Raw genomic sequence first — 21,300 nt, 5'->3', positions numbered from 1 at the left:
TACCATAAACGCTACTTAGTTAGGGGAGAGGCTTCTAGTTCATAGAAGAACTATTCATGAAGAACCAGCTTGATTTCTCCATGTTGGATGACATAAGTTAAACTGTGTCTTACCGATTGTCTAATCTAGGATAGCTTAACCGTCACCTTGTATAGGGTAGCCAATACTCTTAGCAATGGCCCATGATGCTTGAGGGTGGGGGCTATGGAACCCCTTTGGTTAATGACTCAATAAGATGTAAGCCATTTCTGGTCATGAGACGTCTAGCTGGGATAGTCTTCTCCATTACGTTGTGGTTCGATTTAAATTGAATTAAAATTATATATACTTAATATATAATATATATATTTCCTTTTATGTCTTTATAGTATTATATTCTAAGATTCCCTCCTCTCCCCTTGTACCTTACTAGCTACTATCCTCTGTGGTTCTTCTTATTGAAACACACATATCTAACGCTAATAGCCACAGATAAGAAAAAATATCCACTATTTCCCCTTTGGGTCTGGGTTACCTTGGTCACCATGATTGTTTCTAGCTCTATCCATTTCGTTAACATTTGAATAGCATCCAAACGTGCAACGTCTTCCTTGTCTATTCGTCTGCGGATGGCCATTTAGGCTGCTTTCAATTCCTGGCTGTTATGAATAGAGCAGCCAAGAACATGGATAGGCAAGTGTCGCCGTGGCATTATGAAGAGTCCTTTGGGTGTGTGCTCAAGAGTGGTGCTCCTGGATATTGACGTAGACGGAGTCCCAGCTTCCTGAGGTGCATCTGCACTCATCTCTCTGTGGCTACACCAGTTTTCTCTCCCACCAGCAGTGATAACCGTTCCCCTTCCCTGCATCCTCTCCAGCTCGTGCTGTCGTTTGTTTTCTGGATCTTGGCATTCCAGCTGGGGTAAGGGGGTTGGGGATTTAGCTCAGTGGTAGAGCGCTTGCCTAGCAAGGGCAAGGTCCTGGGTTTGGTCCCCAGCTCCGAAAAAAAAAAGAACAAAAAAAAATGGAATCTCAAAATAGTTTTCATTTTCATTTCCCTGATGGCTAAGGATGTTGAATGTCTTAAAAGTGTTCCTAAGCCAATTGCGTTTTACCTATTGAGAACTCTGTTAAGTTCGGCACCGTATTTTGGATTGGGTTGTTCGTTTTCTCAGTGTTTGGCTTATTATTTCTCCTTATATTCTAGACATTAACCTTCAGTCGGGTGTGTCATTGATAAAGACTTTCTCGCATTCTCTTGTCACAGAGAAGCTTCCCAGCTTCCTGAGGTCACACGTGCTAGTTGTTGATCTTAGTGGCTGTGCTGACAGCATCCTGTTTAGAAAGTCCTTTCCTGTGCCAACGAGCTCCAAACTATTCCCCGCTTTTTCAGGGTACCTGGTCCTGTGTTAAGGTCCTTGCTCTGTTTTGAGTTGAGTTTTTGTGAAGGATGATCGATGTGGATTTAATTTCATTCTTTTGTGGACAACTCATTGAGTTTAGCCAGCACCATTTGTGGACGATGCTGTCTTTTCTCCACTGTGTATTTTCAGCTTCCCTGTCAGGAATCTGGTACCCATAGGTGCGCTGATTTATTTCCGTATCTTCGACTCTGTCCCATCGATCAGCGCGTCTGTGTTCATGCCCGTGTCATGCTGGCTTTAGTTCTGCAGCCCTGTGGTACGCTTGAGATGTGAGATTCACCATCTCACATACTCCGAGCAGCTCTTTCATTAGTTAGGATTGTCTCAGCAATCCTGAGCTTTCCGTGCTCCCACCTAAAGCTGAAGTTGATATTTCCAGTTTCTGTGAAGAATTACGTTAGAATTTTTGTGGGGATTGCATTAGATTGCTTTTGATGGGATGTCAATTTTTCACAGTGCCAACCCAACAAATCCAAGACTGTGGGAAATCTTTCCATCTTCTGGTTATCTTCCTCAACTTCTTTCTTCTTTCTCAAAAAAAAAAATTCTTTTTGTTCACTTGCTTTGCTAGATGCTAGAATTATCGCAAGATCTTTTTTTTGAAGTTATTGTGAAAGGTAATGTTCCGATTTCTTTCTTAGTCTCTTTCTCCTTTGTATCCTGGAAGGCTACTGTTCTTTTGTGTGTGTGTTAACGTTGAATCAGTATCCTGCTACTTTGTTGAGGGTGCCTTCCAGCTGTAGTAGTTTCCTAGTGGATTTTTTAGGTCAACTGTGTATACTATCATATCATCTCCAAATACAGATACTTTGACTTCCTCCTTCCCGTTTGCTTCTTCAGTTGTCTCATTGCTCTAGCTATGTCTTCAAGTACAGACGGAATAGGTATGGAGAGAGTGGGCACCCTTCTCTCTTTCCTTATGCTAGTTGAAACGCTTAGAGTTTCTCTCCATTTAAGATGTCTAACTAACTTGGCTCTTTTTCTCTTTCTCTTGATTGACTTGTCGCAGGCTTTGTCAACCTTGATTTCCTCAAAGAACCACCTCTTCTGTTTCTTTGATTTCTGTTTCTGTTGTTGTATCTTTTTTTTTTTTTTTTAGTTTTTTTTTTTTTCGGAGCTGGGGACCGAACCCAGGGCCTTGCGCTTGCTAGGCAAGCACTCTACCACTGAGCTAAATCCCCAACCCCCTGTTGTTGTATCTTTTTCACTGATTTCAACCTTGAGTTCGGTTATTTCTTTTTCATCTTTCTGTGTTTTTCCTTGTTTTTTTTTTCCATTTTCAGGTGTCACTAAGTTATTAATTAACAGGAGCTAGTTCTCCATGTTGTCTTTTGTAGGCTCTTAAGAACTTGCCTCTTAGAACTAAGAATTGGGCATGCTCCCGGCTTTCTTTCTCGACTTCATGTTCACTCAGTAGTGAGCTGCTCACTTTCCGCGAGTTTGTGTACTTCCTGTCATTTCTGCTGTTGTTAGCGCCCAGCTGTAATCCACGGTGGCCAGGAAGGATTCAGGTCACGTCTTGGTTTGGGTTTGGTTTGGATTTATACCCCACCTCCTCTTTTGACCAACTGTTCTAGAATTATCAATTACCTGTGTCCTCTTGGGTGTGGTCAACCTCTTCAAACTGAAGCTCATTTTCTAGTACCTTCTGTAGAGCTGGAACTTGCTTACATTTGTTTTTGTCATGGAGTGTTTTCCATTTGCCCTCTATTGTGACAGTTTGCTAGGAACAGTGGCCTGGACTGGCATCTCTGGTCTTGAAGAGTTTGTGGAATGTCCACACAGGCTCTTCTGTGTTTTAGAGTCTCCATTGACAAGCTGAGTGTTAATCTAAAGAGTCTGCCTTTATATGTGACTTGGTCTTTTTCTCTTGCTGCTTTATTAATTTGTCCTATACATTTAGGGTTTTGATTATTATGTGTCACGGAGCCTTTCTTTTCTAACCCTGTCTATTTGATGCTCTGTGTGCTTCTTGCAACTTTATAGGTACCTCCTCCTTTAGACATTTACTTCGCGACTTCGTTAGAAATAGTTCCTCTGGGGTTGGGGATTTAGCTCAGTGGTAGAGCGCTTGCCTAGCAATCGCAAGGCCCTGGGTTCGGTCCCCAGCTCCGAAAAGAAGAAGAAAAAAAAAAGAAATAGTTCCTCTGCCTTGTCTAAGTTTCTTCTCCTTACCCTGCGCTATTATTTGTAGATATTGGTCTTGTTACGGGGTCCCAGATGTCCTTGACGTTTTGTGGTTGGAATTTTTAGATTTAACATTGCCTTTAACTCAGATCCCCATTTCTTCTTCTACCTTGTTTTCAACACCCCAAATTCTCTCTCCCATGTCTTTCACTCTGTTGAGGAAGCTTACTTCTGAGGTCTTTCACTCTGTCTGTGAGGCTACCCTCTGAGGTCTTTCACTCTGTCTGTGAAGCTACCCTCTAAGGTCTTTGTTTCACACCCCGAGGTTTTCATTTCCAAATTTGTTTTTCAGTTTTGGTTTGCTTTGGTGATTCTATTTCTCCGTTAATTCTACTTTAATGTTGTGAATTATGTTCATTATTTAATTTAGCTGTTTTTTCCCACAGTCTTCATTAAGGCCTTTATTCATATCCTCTTTAATGTCCTTGAATGTACCCATAATTGCTGTTTTAAAGTCCTCGTCATGTGCTTTGGCCAAATTGCTCTCCTCTGGGCGTACTAGAGTAGGGTTGCTGGCCTCTGGAGGAGTATTGTCTTGGTTCTTTAAGTCTGTGTTTTTGTACCTGAATCTGAGCACTGGAGTAACAATATGTGGAGTGTTTCTTGGTATAGCTCTCTGGTCTCATCTTTGTGGTTGGGTATTCTGTTTTTTGATTGCTGTTGTCCAGTCTTAGTCCTAGCCTAGTATGGTGGTTGTTGAGTCCCTGGTAGAGAGGAGCTCTGCAGGTCAACGGGGAGTCACAGGGCAATGAAGGTAGGGGAGAAGGAAATGCTGAAAGGGGCCACCACAAAGAACTTGAGTGTCTTAGTCAGGGTTTCTACTCCTGCACAAAATATCATGACCAAAAAGCAAGTTGGGGAGGAAAGGGTTTACACTTCCACACTGCTGTTCATCACCAAAGGAAGTCAGGACTGGAACTCACACAGGGTGGGAACCTGGAGGCAGAAGTGGATGCAGAGGCCATGGAAGGGTGCTGCTTACTGGCTTGCTCCCCCTGGCTTGCTCAGCTTGCTCTCTTATAGAACTCAAGACTGCCAGCCCAGGGATGGCACCACCCACAATGGGTTCTCTCACCCTTGATCACTAATCGAGAAAATGCCTTACAGCTGGGTCTCATGAAGGCATTTTCTCAAGGGAGACTCCATTCTCTGTGTTGGTCAGGATTAACGATCACGCCCACACAGACGAAGCTGTCCAGGAGAGTGGTCCATCCAGACTGTCGTCTCGCCATGCTGCCGAGTCTGTTTCTGTGGCTTTTTTTTATATATGTATAACTATGCTATCATTTTGAGTGTAGAGCTTGCCCCTCCTGTTCCCACGTTTATTCCTAGGTGTTCCAGAGCCTTTGCAAACAGTCAGTTTACCCTGTTCATCCTCCAGTTGCCGTCCCGATGCCTAAGGCTACAGGAGCTGCTGCCGCTAAATGTGCTTCTGGCTGGAGGGTTTGAGTCAGGCCATGGTTTTGCCACTGATTCACCAGAGCTTCTCCATAATGGTCACTGTATGGTTTCTCTCCTATATGTTCCCGTGTCGTTCGGGCCTGAATGCATTTACTGGGAAATCACACTGTTGAACGAGAGTGAAAATGGCCTCTGCCCGCCCTGTCCCCTTCCTAGTCCTATGGTGACTGCTCTGTGCTTCCAGTGTCTTCTCGCCATCCAGTGTGTCCTCGCCATTGGTATCTGTGTGTGCACACTCATGTGCTCATGTGTGCACATGCATATGAAGACCAAAGAACAACTTTTGGTCCTCAAGTTGTCAGCTTTTTCTTAGAGACAGAGTCTCTCGCTGCAAAGTACTCCACGCTGACTTCCTGTGCGCCCTAGGGATCTGTCTGTCTCTGCCTGCCTAGGCTGGGATGACAATCGTGCCCCATCTACAGCTGACTTTTTTTATGTGGGTTTTGATGAATCAGATTCAGATCCTTGCACTTGCGAGGCAAGCGCTGTGCCAGCCCAGCCACCTCTCTGGCCCCACTGCAACCGTTTGAGGTCCAGTGAAAGACGTTTTCCCAACTGTTGATTCCTCCCGATAATCAGCAACCCCGCAGTTGTGACAATGAACTCATGAGGTATGTCCTTCATATCCTGGGGTTTGATCCCATCCACGTGCTCTGTCTTCTTAGGATAACCCCTCACACCTCTGTGTATCACAACCTCTATGTATCACAGGGCTCTGCCTGCCAGTATTTTCCTATACATGTTCTTAAAGGTGGGTTTTTTTATTCTCCTTTTTCCCAGTGTCTGTGGGCAGCCGAGGATCAGGGTGGAGCTGGTCTTACAGCATGAGCCAGGACCAGTACAGTTCTCTCTGCTCTAGGGGTGTTTGCATAAATCATTCATTAGCAACTGGGGAAACACACTAATATAACCGAGATTTGAGTTTTATCGGTGGAAATCACTTTAATAACAGACACTATTTAAAAAACATTAAGGTGGTCGTACTAAGTATTGCCTGTCAGTTTTGATAAGCTGTGGCTTTAGGCAGAGGGGAATCTGCCTGTTTAGGTCACCAAGTTTATTAAAGTTATGAAGCGTGTCCTCATCTTTCTAATGCCTTCGTAAAAAGAAAAAAAAAGTCTCTGAGATCATTTATCTGCGTTTCCCCACCGAGATCACAGTTAGGACACAGATATTTTATGAACACTTTTAAAGAAGCAGCAGGTCTCCCTCACACACCTTCAGCTCCGTCCCCGATTCCTAGTTTTGTTTCATTCCATGTGTTTCAGCAGCTTCTGCCTCTCCCAGCCTCAACACCCGAGAGCTTGGGCTGTCGATGTCCTCTCTACTGTAGACATCATCCCTCCCAGACTTGACTTCCTTCCTTGTCCTGGGGTATCAGAGGTATTGCGTTCTTTTGCATTTTCTTCTGCGACTCGATTCACGGGATCCAGGCATAACTTCCAAGCAGCCAGGCCTCTTCTAGTTCTATTTTTGTTACTGTGTGTAGCTTAACCCTGAGACGAGCGGAGACCACATCGTGAGCCACTGTGGCCGTCAGAGCCGGGGGGACCAGCTTCATGAGGTGGCACCTGGCTCTGGCGGCCTCCCACATGCTGAAAGGAAGCCGAGCCGGGTGCAGTGGTCTGTATCACTTGTCAATTAGGTCAGGCTGTCAGCTGCGACATTGCGGATTCTGCCTCCTCACGGATGAGCTTGCTCGAGAAATCAACCACCAAGAGGCAAGTTAGCCTCCTGTGTGAGCGGGGCTTCTCCCTTCTTTCTGTCTCCTCCACTTCTGTTTCCACATCCTTCCCATTACTGGTACTCTCTTGGGGGTTGGAGCAGCCTCTCAAAGCTCGGACGGCATGGCACACACCTGTGCCCACCCACCTGACCTCGACTGACTGTTGCCTGCTCTGCCTGGTTCGTGGTCACGAGTGCTACCGTCCCCTCCCTTACTTTTCCTTCAGCCTGTTTTGATACCTTTAGACTCGGGAAGCATCCTTTAAGCGCCTTACACTTGGCTTTTATTTCTCTCATTCCGTCCAACTTTATTAGCCTCCTCCCTGGGCCATGAGCCCGCTGCAGGCTGCATCGCTTCTGAAGGTTTTGGTCTTAACTGTCATCTCACATCTGCCTTCTGTTTGACTCCCCTGATTCATGTTCCGTTTCCTCTCGCCTCCTAGCTTCTTGGAGATTAATGAAGTCCTTTTGCCTTCCCACTCTCCCTGTCCTAACTTGCTAGCTCTAACACTATCGTGGTTTGGGGTGGTGGTTATCCGGGCTCTCTCGGCACTCACCCTTGGCTAATGCATGGCAGCTCAGTGTGAACACAGACCTGGCCAGTTTCCAAGGCTGCCACAGTGTCCCAACAGTTAACTCCATTCATCCCACACCCTCCTTCCTCATGGCCACGCTGGTCTCGCCAGCCTCCTCCATTGTTGTGTGACACACAGGCAAGGCCTGTCTCTCTTGACAGATGCACCTTCCCAGTGCCCCTCGCTTCTGGGGACATCTCCTGTTTCTGCTGGGGATTACTGTCTCCTGTTGGAAGAACTGCTTTTAGGATTTCATGAATGTGAGCCCATGGTGGTGAATTCTGGAGAGCTGCTTTGCCTGGAGGGGCTCCGCTGATGGGGAATTCAGACAGGCAAGCTTTTTTATTTCTGCTCTTTAGACTGTCGTTCTGATAGCTTGCAGCTTGCTTCCTTCCCACTCAGCGCGAGTTCAGCTTTCAGTCTTGTTTTAGCTTTGGAAAGGTAACAATGTATCATTTCCTTGCATCTTTTTTACAGCTCCCTACCCGATGTAGGGGTTCATGGCAAAGCCCACAGTCTACCACTAAGCTCGCCCTCCTTTGGTTTCCAGTGGGGTTTTCCATAAGGTAACCGGGTGTGGTTTCCTTTGTTTCAATCCTGCTCGGGCTTGCAGATCTTCCCACATCTGTAAGCCGTGCCTTCTCTTGGTTTTAGAAGTTCTTAATAGTTAGTTCTCAAACACAGCTTCAGCACTTTCTCTCTTTCCCCCTTGCTGGGCTGCAGTTACACCCGCCCACGTGGTAGGGTGTTCCCTGGTAAGCCACCCTGTTCTGTTCCCTTATGCTCTTTGGTTCTGATCTTGTTTGCCTATCCTCAGTCTTTAGCCCATAGTGCTACTATATCTAAAGCAATGTTTGCTCAGGTCCCACCTCATTTGGGGCTGATCTCTGTAGCCGGTGAGGTCTGGGTCTGATTTCATCCTTTTGTACACCACAAACATCCCACTTTCTCAGCAGCATTTGTTGAAAAGCCTACCTGCCCCCAGTCTTAGCACATTTGTGTGGTTCCTTCTAGACCGTCTGATACGTTCCAATGTCCAAATCTCCTTCTTTTTTTTTCAAGCTAATGCCATGCTGTTTGATGGCTAGAACTTTGTACTATAGTCTAAAGTCAGGTGAACTGTCTCCTGCCCTATTTTTTGTGCTTTCTGGGGGAGCTGTTGGGTTTTGTCTGGTTCTGTGGTGGTGGTGGGTCCATACACAGTTGGGGATTGTTTCTTCTAGTTCTGAGAAGAGTTCTTTGGGCGTTGTTACGGGGACTACTGCGTTGATCCCCTGGGACAGTGTGCATGTTTTAGCAGCACTGAGTCTCGAAGCCTGGGAATGGAGTATTTCCCTTTCCTCCGTGGGCTGTTCCACTCCTGTCCCCTTGCTTTATGCTTTCGGCTGTAAAAATCATTCACTCCGTTAACTAACTTCTTCCTAATTGCTTTACTACTGACATAGCAATTAAAAGTGATTTTTATTTTGTCAAGTTCTTTTTTAGATAGGTTACTGTGGCAGGTGGAAGAGCCACCATCAGCCTGGGTCTGTGCACTGTGGCTTTGCTGGGGTTTTTTGGTTGTGGTCATCTTGAGTGCTGTCTTCAAGGGATTCTTTACACATGCGGTCACTCCGTCATCTTTGAGGATTAACAACATTACTCATCCTCTCTGGTTTGGCTCTCTTCATTTCTATCTCACAGGACTTTCATTGTCATGGAATAAGTGTGACCTGGAGACCTTGTCAGGTTCTAGCTCCCAGCTTGCCGTGCTCTGTGTGACAGCAGACACAGGCTTGCGAGGTCTAGCTTTTATTGTCTCTAGGCACATTTCTCCTAAGACTACTTTGTGCTGATGCTGCATTCCATAGAGGCCTCCTCATCATTGTCTGTGGAGAGCATCATGACATTTATCATCCCTTCGGTAGATGGGGTGCACTGTATTTGTTGATTGGTATATGCTGAGCCTTCCTCGTCTGGAACTGTGGAATTACTAGGAGAAAATGTCAAAACGTTAGTTCAGGCAATGTCTCTCTGATGGAGACCCCAAAAGCATAGCAAGTAGACAAACAGGATCACGTCAAATTACAAAGCCTCCATACCACAAAGGAAACAACCAACCGTTTGAAAAGGCCGTCCTGCAAACAAGAAGAAAGTACCAACCAATCACACAGCTGATGATGATTAATACCAGAACATGTGAAGAGTAAAATAACTTAATAGCAATAAAAACCAACTTGAAAATGGGCAATAGTCCAAATGGGTGACCATCAGGTACCTGAAAAAAATACATTTATTCAATATTAGGGAAACACTGGGGCTGGAGAGATGGCTCAGTGGTTAAGAGCACTGACCGCTCTTCCAAAGGTCCTGAGTTCAATTCCCAGCAACCACATGGTGGCTCACAACCATCTGTGATGGGACCTGATGCCCTCTTCTGGTGTTTGTGAAGACAGCAACGCTGTACTCATAACATAAAAGAATAAATTAATTTTTTTAAAAAACTGGTTTAAAAAATATTAGGGAAACACAAACCAAAACTACAATGATCTAGCCCTGCCCACGGGTTAGAATGACTGTCACTGGAACGGCAAAAATTGAGAAGTGACAGCAAAGGTGTGGGGAAGGGGAGTGCTTGCACGCCCTAGGTGGACCTGTGAGTTAGCACAACCACGATGACAACAAGGAAGGAAATAGCTTGAAAAATTAGCATCCAAACAGCGTGTGATCCAGCAACCCTGCAGTGGGTATCCATCCGAAGGAAGGCAGCACATCAGACACCTGCATCACTGTGTTTGTGGCTCACATTAGCCTAGCAATGTCCGTCAACTCATGAACAGAGGAAGAAAACGTAGCACATAGAATGGGATGCTATGCAGCCACAGAGAAAGGGCGAGATCCTGTTGTCTGCGCAATGCGGATGGGGCTACAGGTCATTGTGTCAAATGAAGGCGTTGAGAGACAAACCCTGCATGATCTCACCCGTACAGGACACTTAAAAGCCCGTCTCATGATGTCATAGAAATTGAGGAGTTCCCGGAGGCTGGAGAGCGAAGAGGGGTGCATGTGGCTAGGGCAGGGGGTGGGGCAGCAGGGTGGTTGGGGAGGAGGTTGACCAGGGGGGTGAGAAGTCACAGTTAAGCCAAAAAATAAGTTCTGGGATTGCACAGCACAGACAACACATAGCAACAGGGTCCTACATGTGTCCACCAAACCCAGAGTGAATGGTTTTGAATGTTTCTGCCACAGAGAAGCAGTGAACTTTAGAGGAGATAAAAATATGTATATGTGTGTGTGCAGATTTGTACCTCACACAATGTGCACATATGTCAGAACCTCACAGGATGGTCTAGAGAGATGCGTAGTTTCCATGTGTCAAAGCTTGAAATCCTAAATAACGAGGTTAAACCTATTTGCTGCTTTTGTTTTCCCTCCTTCCCTCCTTTGCTCTCTCCCTCCCTTTTCATCCCTTTCCTGTCTTTTGTGGCAAGGCCTCCCTATGCAGCTCAAGCTGGCTTCGAACTCCAGCCTCCCTTGTGCTGAGACTGCAGGTGTGTGGGCTACCGTGCCTACACGGCTGGCTCTCTTACTTTATAATTTCCACTTCAAATTTTTTTTTAATAGATTCCACTTCTTTGGTAAATGGTTTTTCCCTCTGCGTTTTCTCACCTTTGCCTCTCTTTCCTTGCTGGCTATTTTAGGATCCTCGTGGGAGAGGTCCAAGTGCAAGTCACTGCTGACCCTCTTCCCCGTGCTTCCCTTCTGGCCCGGCTGTGTGTCTCTTGGCACCCTGGCGTGGTTGTTATTGGCAGCTGGATGCGATGTATAACCAAACCCTGCAGAAGTTATCCACTTTGTCCCTGCCAGGAGATGTGGCCCCACCTCTGATGGTACAAGAACGGGGTGACCACCGGGTCCAAGAAGGGCTTGCAGACTGGCTCCGTACAAGTTCCGATGTGAGCTGGGGAGAGGGGAGGAGATCTCCCAGGGCCTGCACTGACATCTTTTCAGCAAGGGTATGATTCCGGTGGGTCCTACTCTGCAATTCAGAGGTCTGAAGCTATACGTATCCTCCATACTGTGAAGTTTAAGAGCCTGAGAAACAGCAGGGAGGAACCTGTTGCTTATGTGACTCAGGCCCATCCTGTCTGCGGTCTGGACCATGGTGAAAGCTTTCCTCTTGTCTGCTCTTATCCTTAGACAGGAGCCTGAGCCTAGAGCTCTAGGCAGGCCATAAAGAGATGCCTACAGAGTGCACACAAACCTCTCAGGTCTCCCCTGGCTGGCATCTGGAGCCTCTGGCCCTGAGTCTAGCCTGTCTCGTTCTCCCCGTTGCTCTCATCAGGAGCTGCTCAAAGGAAACCAGAGGCCACGAGGGTGTCTGCAGGCTCACACACTCACTACTGAAAGTCATATAGGGACTACTAAGGTGTCCTCTGTACAGGTCACAGAGGACTGGGTGTGCCATGGTCTCCTGAACTCCAAGTCATGGCAGCAGGACACTCATTAGTCCACTTCACATCACCATGGCAGATTGCATGTCCATAGCATGTCGATGACATGTCCAGCATGTCCATAGCATGTCCATAGCATGTCCATAGCATGCCCATGACATGTCCAGCGTGTCCATGGCATGTCCATAGCATGTCGATGGCATGTCCAGCATGTCCATGGCATGTCCAGCATGTCCATAGCATGACCATGGCATGCCCATAGCATGTCTCTCCAGTACCCTGAGGATTCAGCCCTTGCTCTGGGCCATTTCAGGTCACAGGAACAGAGGGAAAGGAAAGCCTAGTGGGTATGCACAGGGTCATCTACAAGAGGATGATTGGCACAGTCACAGCTGCTCACTGGTTACTGTTAAGAACATGAGAGTGGGTCCTATGGGGGGCCAGGGTCTGGAATCCACACCCTCCACTCTGTCACCCTGTGTATCAGTTAGAGCACTCTTCCTGTGGCTAATCTGGTAGTGGGACAAGGGCTCATTTATTTAAGAATTGCATTTCCCTGATGAATGAGATTGACTTTTGATTTGTTCCTTGGATTTGTGGGGAAACGGGCAGCATTTTAAGACTAGAGATAAATGTGTCCTGGAAAGCACTTATAGGCTCTCCATTCTATAGGGCCCACACTCTGACATCCTTCCTGATTTCACACACTTCCTCCCTCACCACGTATTAACAATGCTTTGGGGGTTGGGGATTTAGCTCAGTGGTAGAGCGCTTGCCTAGCAAGCACAAGGCCCTGGGTTCGGTCCCCAGCTCCGAAAAATAGAAAAAAAAAAAAAACAAAAAAACAAAAAAACAAAAACAAAAAAAAAAAAAAAAACAATGCTTTGCTGAATTTCTATTGCAGCTGTGTCCGGTAGGTCTCCTTGTGTGTCTAACAGTTTTTCTGTGTGCATTTGTGTCAGAGGCTGCGCACATACAGGTTTAAGCTTGTCACGGCTGTGCTAGGTCTGATACCTCTATCAACATACGTGATTTGTGCTGTGTGCCGTTTTGACTGAGATTAGCTCTGGCGGTTCTCTGGTCGTTTCCTCTGCGTCTACGTCGGTCTTTGTTCCTTCGCTGCACATCGGAATTTATGAAAGTGTCTCTTTTAGACAGCACATGATCCGGACTCTGGTTCCACATGTGACCTCATTCTGCTCTCCTGGTGCGACTGAGTGCAGCTGGGCTCTGTGACTGCCTCATCTCTAATTCCCACCTCTTTCTCTTCTGCCTTTAACCTCAAGTCAATCAGAAATGCACTCAAGTCCTTGGTACCTGTAAAAGAACAAAACCAAGTCCCTTTCTGACAACACTCATATTTCTGGAGTGTGACCCAGACTGGGTTTGGATCCTGTCCCTCTCTGTCTTGTTGGGAACCCAGAACTACTTTGCCCCTGCCCCCTAGCCATCCACTCCCTCAACTTATTGATGCTGGCATTGCTCGAATGTCCCCATCTACCTGTCCTCTCTGATCTGATTACCTGACCTGCTGCCATGTAGGGTCACTACCTTCCCCCAGCCCAGTTGCCAATCCCAGATCTACACCTCTATGTGCCAGTTAGACCCAAGGCTCCCAGTATAGACCTCTGACCTTAGCTATCTGCGGGATGAGCACTGGGGTTCTGCAGCTGACTGGTTAGGGCTTATGTCTGTCTAGACCACAAGCAGATGATTCTGCTCCCCATTTGCTCTCTTTCCTCTGAAGAATGGTTCCAACTTGCTTCCTCGGCATGGAGCTCCCATGAGTACCTGGGCAGAGCTCCCCAGGGGGGCCCCTGTGAGTACCTGGGATGTCGGGAGCACATGACAGATTGTAAGATGTCAGGCACTCGACTAACTGGCTGAATAGACTATTTTTAGCCTCCTAGCTCTGTCTCACTCTATACTGAAACTGAACGTCCTCAAAAACTGTCAACCGGGGGATTTCCTGTGGTGGATCTTCGGTGACTTGCTTTGTGTCTATGCCTATGAATGACATTTATCCCATGGTGACATTCATGGGCGGCAACTTCTCCCGAGGGAACCCTTGCCACCACCTGCACTGTGTCTTCCAGGTCATCAGAGTTAATTATCTCCAGACCAAGTTCTTGGAAAGGGGGTGGCTCCGTGACAGCTGAGTTTGGAAGTCAGAGGCTGACACATGACCACACTGTGACCCACAAGGTGAGGCCTCAACCTGCTCCCCTGTTATCTGGGAGATGCACAGAGACACCCACAGCAGAATAGGGACAATAGCAAGCAAAAAATATCTCCCGTGGCCAGACAGTGACATGGTGATTGATTGACAGGTTGACTGCAGCATGGAGGTCATGCAGGCATGGGATCTTTGTCCTGGGTCACTTACAGCCAATGTCACCAGCATTACACCACCCCACCAGCCCTGCTGTGCTGGGGGTTCCACTGACCTGCTAAAGCAAGTATTTCCCATCATCACTACCATGCGGGCCTACTATGTGAACACAGCCAGCTTTCCGTGTTGATTCTGCACATCAACTGGAATTAGAGAAAGACCTTGCGATCCTTGCTGAGTAACATGGTTGAAGATGTCGGACCTGGTCCTTCAAGGTGCGTTCAGCCAACGACATGATGCCTGTATTTTGTGGAAATCCTCTTCTCCACGCAGATCCCTCTGCTCCCTGTTGTCTAAGTAAGTCAGGGATCCAGAGGACCCCAGAGGAGGGAGCACACTGCTGGGTGGCACTGGCAGGAAGCCTCATTGGGAGACCATTTCACTCCGCCATGATGGTGTCACACTGTAGTGGCATACAGTCCTCTTAGGCTCTGCAGCTCTGGCCGCTATCCACTACCCCTGGACCTCACCCCGAGCGCAGTGCCGCAGAGCTGACTGAAACTCATTCTGTATTGCTCAGGTTGATAACGGTACCTGGGGTCCTGAGTACTTTGGAAGATGCTTTCTGTGGCTGGACTTGAAAGACAGTTTTATTCTGTTTGGAGTGTGCTGGTGGGGAACTCTGGCTGGTTCGTTCTTTCCCTGAGGTACGGTGTCCGCTCTTGGTGCCTGGTTATAGGGTGAAGAATCTACAGCGTGGGCTTCCCTTCCTGCTGCCTGGGGTTGCACCAGTTCTAAGACTCTGTGTGTCTGCAGGTCTTTCCCAGCAACCCCTGGGGCTGTCCTAGCACCTGCTGCTAGACTACTATTTTACCCTAATTTTTTTTTCTTTTTTTTCAGAGCTGGGGACCGAACCCAGGGCCTTGCACTTGCTAGGCAAGCTCTCTACCACTGAGCTAAATCCCCAACCCCTACCCTGATTTTTGAAAAATTAATGTTGCACATGAGGGATCTTTGGCTTGCGTGCATGTCAGTGAGCCATGGATACCTTGTGGCCAGGACTCTTGAGGTCAGGTCCCTGGAACTGCAGTTACAGATGGTTGCGAGCCACCATGTGGTTGCTGGGAATTGAACTCAGGACCTTTGGAAGAGCAGCCAGTGCTCTTACCCACTGAGCCATCTCTCCAGCCTTTCCCCTTACACAAGTTAGCCCTTTATTCTCTGGGAGTGACCCTTTTCCTCTGGGAGGACACTGCACCTCCACCTTTGTTTTGCTTTCTTATCTTTTCTTCGTTCTATTGTTTGTTCCATTTACCTTGAGCCCGACCCCATCCCCACTGCAAGCCTTGGGAGATGTCTGTCTTTCTGCCGAAGTCCAGGGCAGCTTCTGAGTAGCCATTTGCCTTTGTTTCTCTATTTCTGGCCTTGATCTCTACACTGGCACTATGCCTGGCCACGAAGTACCTGTGTGGACTGTCCACCCAAGATGCCTAACAGCCACACTGCACTGTTGCCCACACTGGGACCAGTGTCTGTCCTGTGTCTTCTCCCTCCCAGTACCTGATGAGCTTACCTTTAACCTATCTTCAGGGCTTCACTCCTAGAGCCAGGCATTAGTGCGAAGCTTTTCACCCAGCAGCCGGAGTGACCTCAACAAGTAGAGAAGATACCCTGTGCCCAGCTTCTCCTCACTCTGATCGAAAGTAAAATCCGAGTGGTTCGGTACTCCAACCCAAAGCATCCCTTTCCTGTCTCTAAGGATGCAGAGGAACTGCCCTGATGCCCCAGCTGTTTACCACAACTGTCTTCATACCTCTGAGGCGAAATTCATGTAGAGTCTCCCCCATCACAGTCCCCAGCCCCAGTCCAAAGATGCTGTCCCTTGACGATCTCAGACCGCAGGTTACATAATTTCTGCTCAAACATCACCTGGCAGGCCCTTTCCAGCTTGTTTCGGGATGTAGATAGTAGCCCCCATTGTTTCCACTAGATGACAGGAACGGTTAAATTATCTTTGTCCCATGTAGGGCGGCCGCTTTTGCTCGTTGCTTTAGCCTGGGAACCACTTCCTGACGCCAGTGGGTACCTGGGATGTAGAACATTCCAGAGGATTTCAGAGCTTCTGATGCTGTGTTTCTAAGTCTCCTTCAGAAGCTTCTGCTCAACCAGCACTCACGCTAGGTATTAGCAGAGCAGGACAGGGCTCAGGTCACAGCAGCAGAACTGGGAAGCCACCTGTGACTCAAGTCTACCTGCCTCGTTGGGACCAGATAAGGCTGGTTGTTCCTGGATGACAGAGCCTCCCACCGCATCACTGCTACCAACTTCTTTGCAATGTCAAACAGCTAAGCGGTAACTGCTGTCTTCACCTGGAGTCTGAATGACTGCCCTAGAGCCTGAGGTGCGCGCGCACACACACACACACACACACACACACACACACACGTGTTCACACAAATGTATGCATACATAGATACATATGCATACACTTTTGCATGCACACACATGAGTATACACAAATGTATGCATACCTATGTATATGCAATACACTTCTGCATGCACACACATGTGTTTACATAAATGTATGTGTATGTAGATACATGCACATACTTCCATGCACGCACATAGGGAAGATGGGTCAGGGGTTCTGGGAGGATGCTCGATCCTGGATATGCCATAGGCTCAGCAGTCAGGGGTTCCTGACCCCCTGGGATCTCCACATTCTCTTTCTTGGTCTGCTCTCACACTTTGTCTATACAGTGGACACACACGCACGCACGCACGCACGCACGCACGCACATCCCATGGGAGCACTGAAATGATGCTTGAAGTAACAACTGCTTGTGGCACATCTCCAGGAGGTGTTTCTAGCATGTGTCAGACTGTGCCCAATTGGTTAAGTGAGGCAGAGGCACAGGGGACCATGAGCACAGCTGGAGGGACCCCAACTCAGCCCTACCATGCTGCCCGGCCCAGCCCATGATTCTTGTTAGGCTGCTATCAGTGTCTTCCCAACCCCCTCCTGTGCCTCAGTTTCCCCACATAGAAGTGTCCTCTTGGCTCTGGCTGTGCTTTGGCCCACAGGCTCTGTCTCCACTTGGTTCTCTGGCTGACTGAGCTGGACATGGAGACCAGGCTGAGGGAGCCGTCCAGGAAGGTTGATACTTCCTTTGCCTCATTGCAAGGTTGAGACAAGAGCAGGAGAAGGCAGAGGGTGTGGCACAGGCAACCAAGGAGCTGGGAGTTTCCCACAGGGGGAAGAATGCCTGGCAGAGGTGGCGCAGGGCCCAGCCGTGCCTTGCAGGCCTGGGAGCCACTTCATGTGAAGCTGCCGGTGACGAGAAGAATCTCCCTGGAACCCAAGTGTTGGCACCAAAGTCCTGCCGCGCCTGGAGACAGGTAGGGTGTGGACTCTATTAATGATGTCGCAACTCCAGACACAATTGAGTCTGTGCTCTCAGCTGGGCTGGGCCGGGCAGCATGGCGGGCAGGGCCAGCTGTGCGGCTGTGGAAGGTTTCCAGGCCCGCCACGGGGAGGTGGGATGCACCCAGAGTGAATGATCTTCACTTGACTCTGAGGTTCTCCTCAATCCTCTCCACCCTCCCCACCTAACAGACACCAGCTCTGGTCCCCAAGCAGATAACAGAAGCAGGACTGGAGGAGGGACAGGGAGGAGAACAGCCAGACCCCTGGCCAGTCTTTCCTCCTGCCGGTGGATGCCTTCTCTTATTACTCTGAGGCCAACAAGGTCACTCCAGGAAGATGCTCTCCCTACCCAACAAACAGCACACTTACCCCACACCAACAGGCATGCAGGGCAAGGGGAGCGTCTGTGAACCCCCATTAGTTCCACATGAAATGAGAAGGCCTTGATCGTCCTGCCCCCGGCGACAGCAACGGAAGCACACAGGGGCTTGCTGGGTGGGTAGACCTCCCTACTTTACATTCAGACCACCAAGGCAGTTCCTCCAGGTGCCTGCGAACAGCCATCCTTCCCCTTGCCTGGGAAGTAAACTCCGAGAGTTGTTTCCATAAAGCCAATGGGCTGTGACTGCACACAAGCAAAACTGTCATGAAACGTTATTGCCTTGAGATATGGTGGCACCGGATGGCGGCGGCACCGGATGGCACTGGGTGGTGGGCGGCCAGCTGTAGGAGCAGATGCTTCAGCAAGGACAGGGACAACCCCCGCTGGGTAGACGCTGGTTGCCTTGGCTGCTCCCCCGTCCCCTTCAGTTACTTTCGAGTGTGCTGTGTTGAAGTCACGGCTGCCCACATCCTCAGCTTCTTTCTGGCCCACATGGGTGACTCTGGGAGCTCGAGGCAACTCCAGACGCTGTCCGGGATGCATCCTTCACCCCCAGGTGGGTCTTCCCAGCAGACCACGTTTCTTGACGCACACGGGTGAGGAGGCCATGCTCCCATGTGGGGGCTACAGGCTCATGTGCTGGATTCTGCATTCGGCCTGGACGCATGGAACCCAGACGGGCAGCTCATAGCTGACACCCTCAGGATTGTTCTCAGAGTACCAGAAACCCAGACGAGGGACCCTGGCTCTGTCTGCTGAGGTCCTACAAGACTCCATCAGCATAGATGAAGGTGACCACTCAATACCACATGCCATGGGCCGATGCCTTTCGCTCACCTACCACATAGGTCAAGTGTCCCAAGGACAGCCTGGACCTGTATGTGCCCCAGTAAAAGCCTGGCCTCTGGGGCTTTCTAAAAGGCTGGCTCTGAGGCCCCTACAGAGCACAGTGGCTTGTATAACTGGGCTCAGAACCCTGTCTTACAAGGCAGATATCATACCTATTAGATGACCCAGCCACTGCCCACACCCCGGACCTCGGTCACAGCAGGTGACAGAGAGCTTACAGCTGATGGCTCACAGCCCAGGAAAGCATGGGCTGAAACCCAAACTCTGTCACCTTGCTTGGGCTATGGCCTGCACAGAGACTATCAGGTGACCAGTTCAGTCAGACTAAGCCCTGGAAAAACAAAGTAAGGCGGGAGGGCCAGCCCTGAGGAGCCGGGCCCAGACTAGGTCTTTTCTTTGCTGTCCCTTTGCATAGTGGGGCTGACAGGGACATCAGGCTTTTGATCCTCTTCTAGGACCACAGTGCCATTCTCCTCCCTAGAGCTGAGGTGCTGAGGGCCAGAGTCAGAGGCTCCGAGACCCACCTGAGCCAGGTGTGTGCTCCGTCTGTCTTCAGAACCCACCGTAAGTTGGTCCCAACCCCATCCTTGGTCCCACATGGAGGATTGGAGGCACCGAATGAGAGCAAAATTAGAGTTCTCAGGGTGCCCTTGCTGCTCCTCGGGAGAACGAGCTTGGATGGCACTGAGCATGGGGTCGTCTCTTCTCTGGCCATTTTGGTCTAAGATGACCAGGCTGAGCTGGGATCGGGCCAGGCTTGCAACCCAGGGTCCATAGCAGTCTTCTCTCAATTCCCCAGTCATTTATACTGCAGCAGGGGCCAGGCCGATGAGGACACTGGGAACTCACAGACGATCAAGCAAGGCAAAACTCATGCTGTGACCCCACGTGAGAGCCAGTGCGCCTTATACCTAGATGTTGCGAGCCCTGGTTGGCACTAATTTATTGCAAATTGTTTGGAGAAAGTCAGTTTAATTAAAATCTAAATGAAGCTCCCTGGAGGCCCCTCCCCCCGGCCCTGCTGGGCATAATGAGGAGGCCCGGGTGCCTCACCGTTCAGTGGCACTCCTGTTTTTTTTTTTGTCATCACAAAGCCCCGAGATAATAAAATTTATTCATAGAATTCACACTCCAGTGGTGTAAATAAATGCTGGGCTGAGGTACACAGAGAATAGTGCGGAATCCCAAACCGGAACCAGGCGCCAACCCTGTGACCATTTCCTTCACATTGTAAATCAAAGCACGGTGCAGCCTCCCCTGGGATGGATCCAGGTTTGCCTTAAAGCATGGTCTGTGGAAACACCGCTCTTGACTTGCTTTGGAGTGGACACTATTGTCTGAGGAAAGGGGGTACCTCCTGGAGCCCCAGCCTGTGCCCAGATCAGAGGAAGCCCGAATAGCTTGCTTCCTAGACCGGGGCCCTTGCTGCATGCCATGGCCAATCCTTGCACTCTGTGGAGCCTCGGTTCCCACCCTTGTAGTAGGAAGCACCTAGACTGGTTGTTTCTGCCATCTGTCCACCTGCCATCTGTCCGTCTCAGGTAAGTCCTCTTTCCTCCAGGTCCCAGCCCTTGACTCATCAGTTTGCCAGGGCCCTTAGCTGTCCATCAGAGAGAGTCATCATGGCTACGCCGGGCGATCTCAAAGTCCTAAGGTAATCTCATGTGGACGAGACCCAGCAGATGCCCAGCTGCAGTCATTTGCTCCAGACCCCAAGAAACCGAAGCAGAGTCTGTGCTGCAAACCGTGTCACAGGTGGAGACAGATGGGTGGACGGATGGACAAGTGTGCGTGGTCTGAGGATAGAGAAATCAGGCCAGCCCTGGGAATTTTCCAAAGGCTCCTTTCCTCGGCTACAGTGGCGGCTGATACTGCTCAAGTGGGGCGGGGTGTGTGTGTGTGTGTGTGTGTGTGTGTGTGTGTGTGTGTGCGTGCGTGCGTGTGCGTGCGTGCATGTGTGTGTGTGCACGTGCGTGTGTGTAAACGCTCCATCCCAGCACATCAGAGGCTCAGCTTCCAATCACCCTTCAGACAGGATTGGAACAAGATGTCACTTGTGAGCCCCACAGCACACAGCATCTCCACAGTCACTGCGCTTCCAGCCCTGAGGACTCCCCAGGGGCCAGGCACGCTGCCCACACCCTCCCCTTCCAGAACCGGGCTACCTCCCCTCCCCAGGCGCCCGCTGCACCTGTCGCCCTCTCGGAAGCCACAGTTAAACACACTTCGGGGCTTTTATCATGGCCTTCTCTAGTGTTATGATAAATAATTGAAACTAAACCACATGTGTCAAAATAAACGACCCTCTCGCAGAGGGGAATGAATCTCTACATCCTGAGCTATCTTTCTCCCGAGAAGCCATAAAACGAGGGTATTCCCTGAAGAACAGGCCTGGCATCCAGACTTAGAGTAGCTAAGGACTCCTGCTGGGGTGTGGGGGCGGCTGAAAGTGCATCTTACGGAGCCGTGCGCCCCTCATCTTGTGGTGTCGTCTATGCTCCGGCTCAAAGGCCAGGTTCGGGTAACG

The 21,300-nt window shown here is 49.2% G+C and overlaps 1 long non-coding RNA gene across 1 annotated transcript; it reads left to right on the top strand.

The window, feature by feature from the left end:
- Positions 1-16,264: 16,264 nt before the first annotated feature.
- On the top strand, positions 16,265-21,053 carry LOC134479481 (uncharacterized). Its single transcript, XR_010052864.1, has 3 exons — positions 16,265-19,337; positions 20,335-20,427; positions 20,805-21,053. It is a non-coding gene; the product is annotated as an uncharacterized LOC134479481 (long non-coding RNA).
- The last annotated feature ends 247 nt before the right edge of the window (positions 21,054-21,300 follow it).

The sequence above is a fragment of the Rattus norvegicus genome, chromosome 6, assembly GCF_036323735.1.
Source record: "Rattus norvegicus strain BN/NHsdMcwi chromosome 6, GRCr8, whole genome shotgun sequence".
Lineage (NCBI taxonomy): Eukaryota > Metazoa > Chordata > Mammalia > Rodentia > Muridae > Rattus > Rattus norvegicus.
The sequence above is the reverse complement of the archived record's forward strand: the minus strand, read 5'-3'. Positions and strand labels throughout refer to the sequence as shown.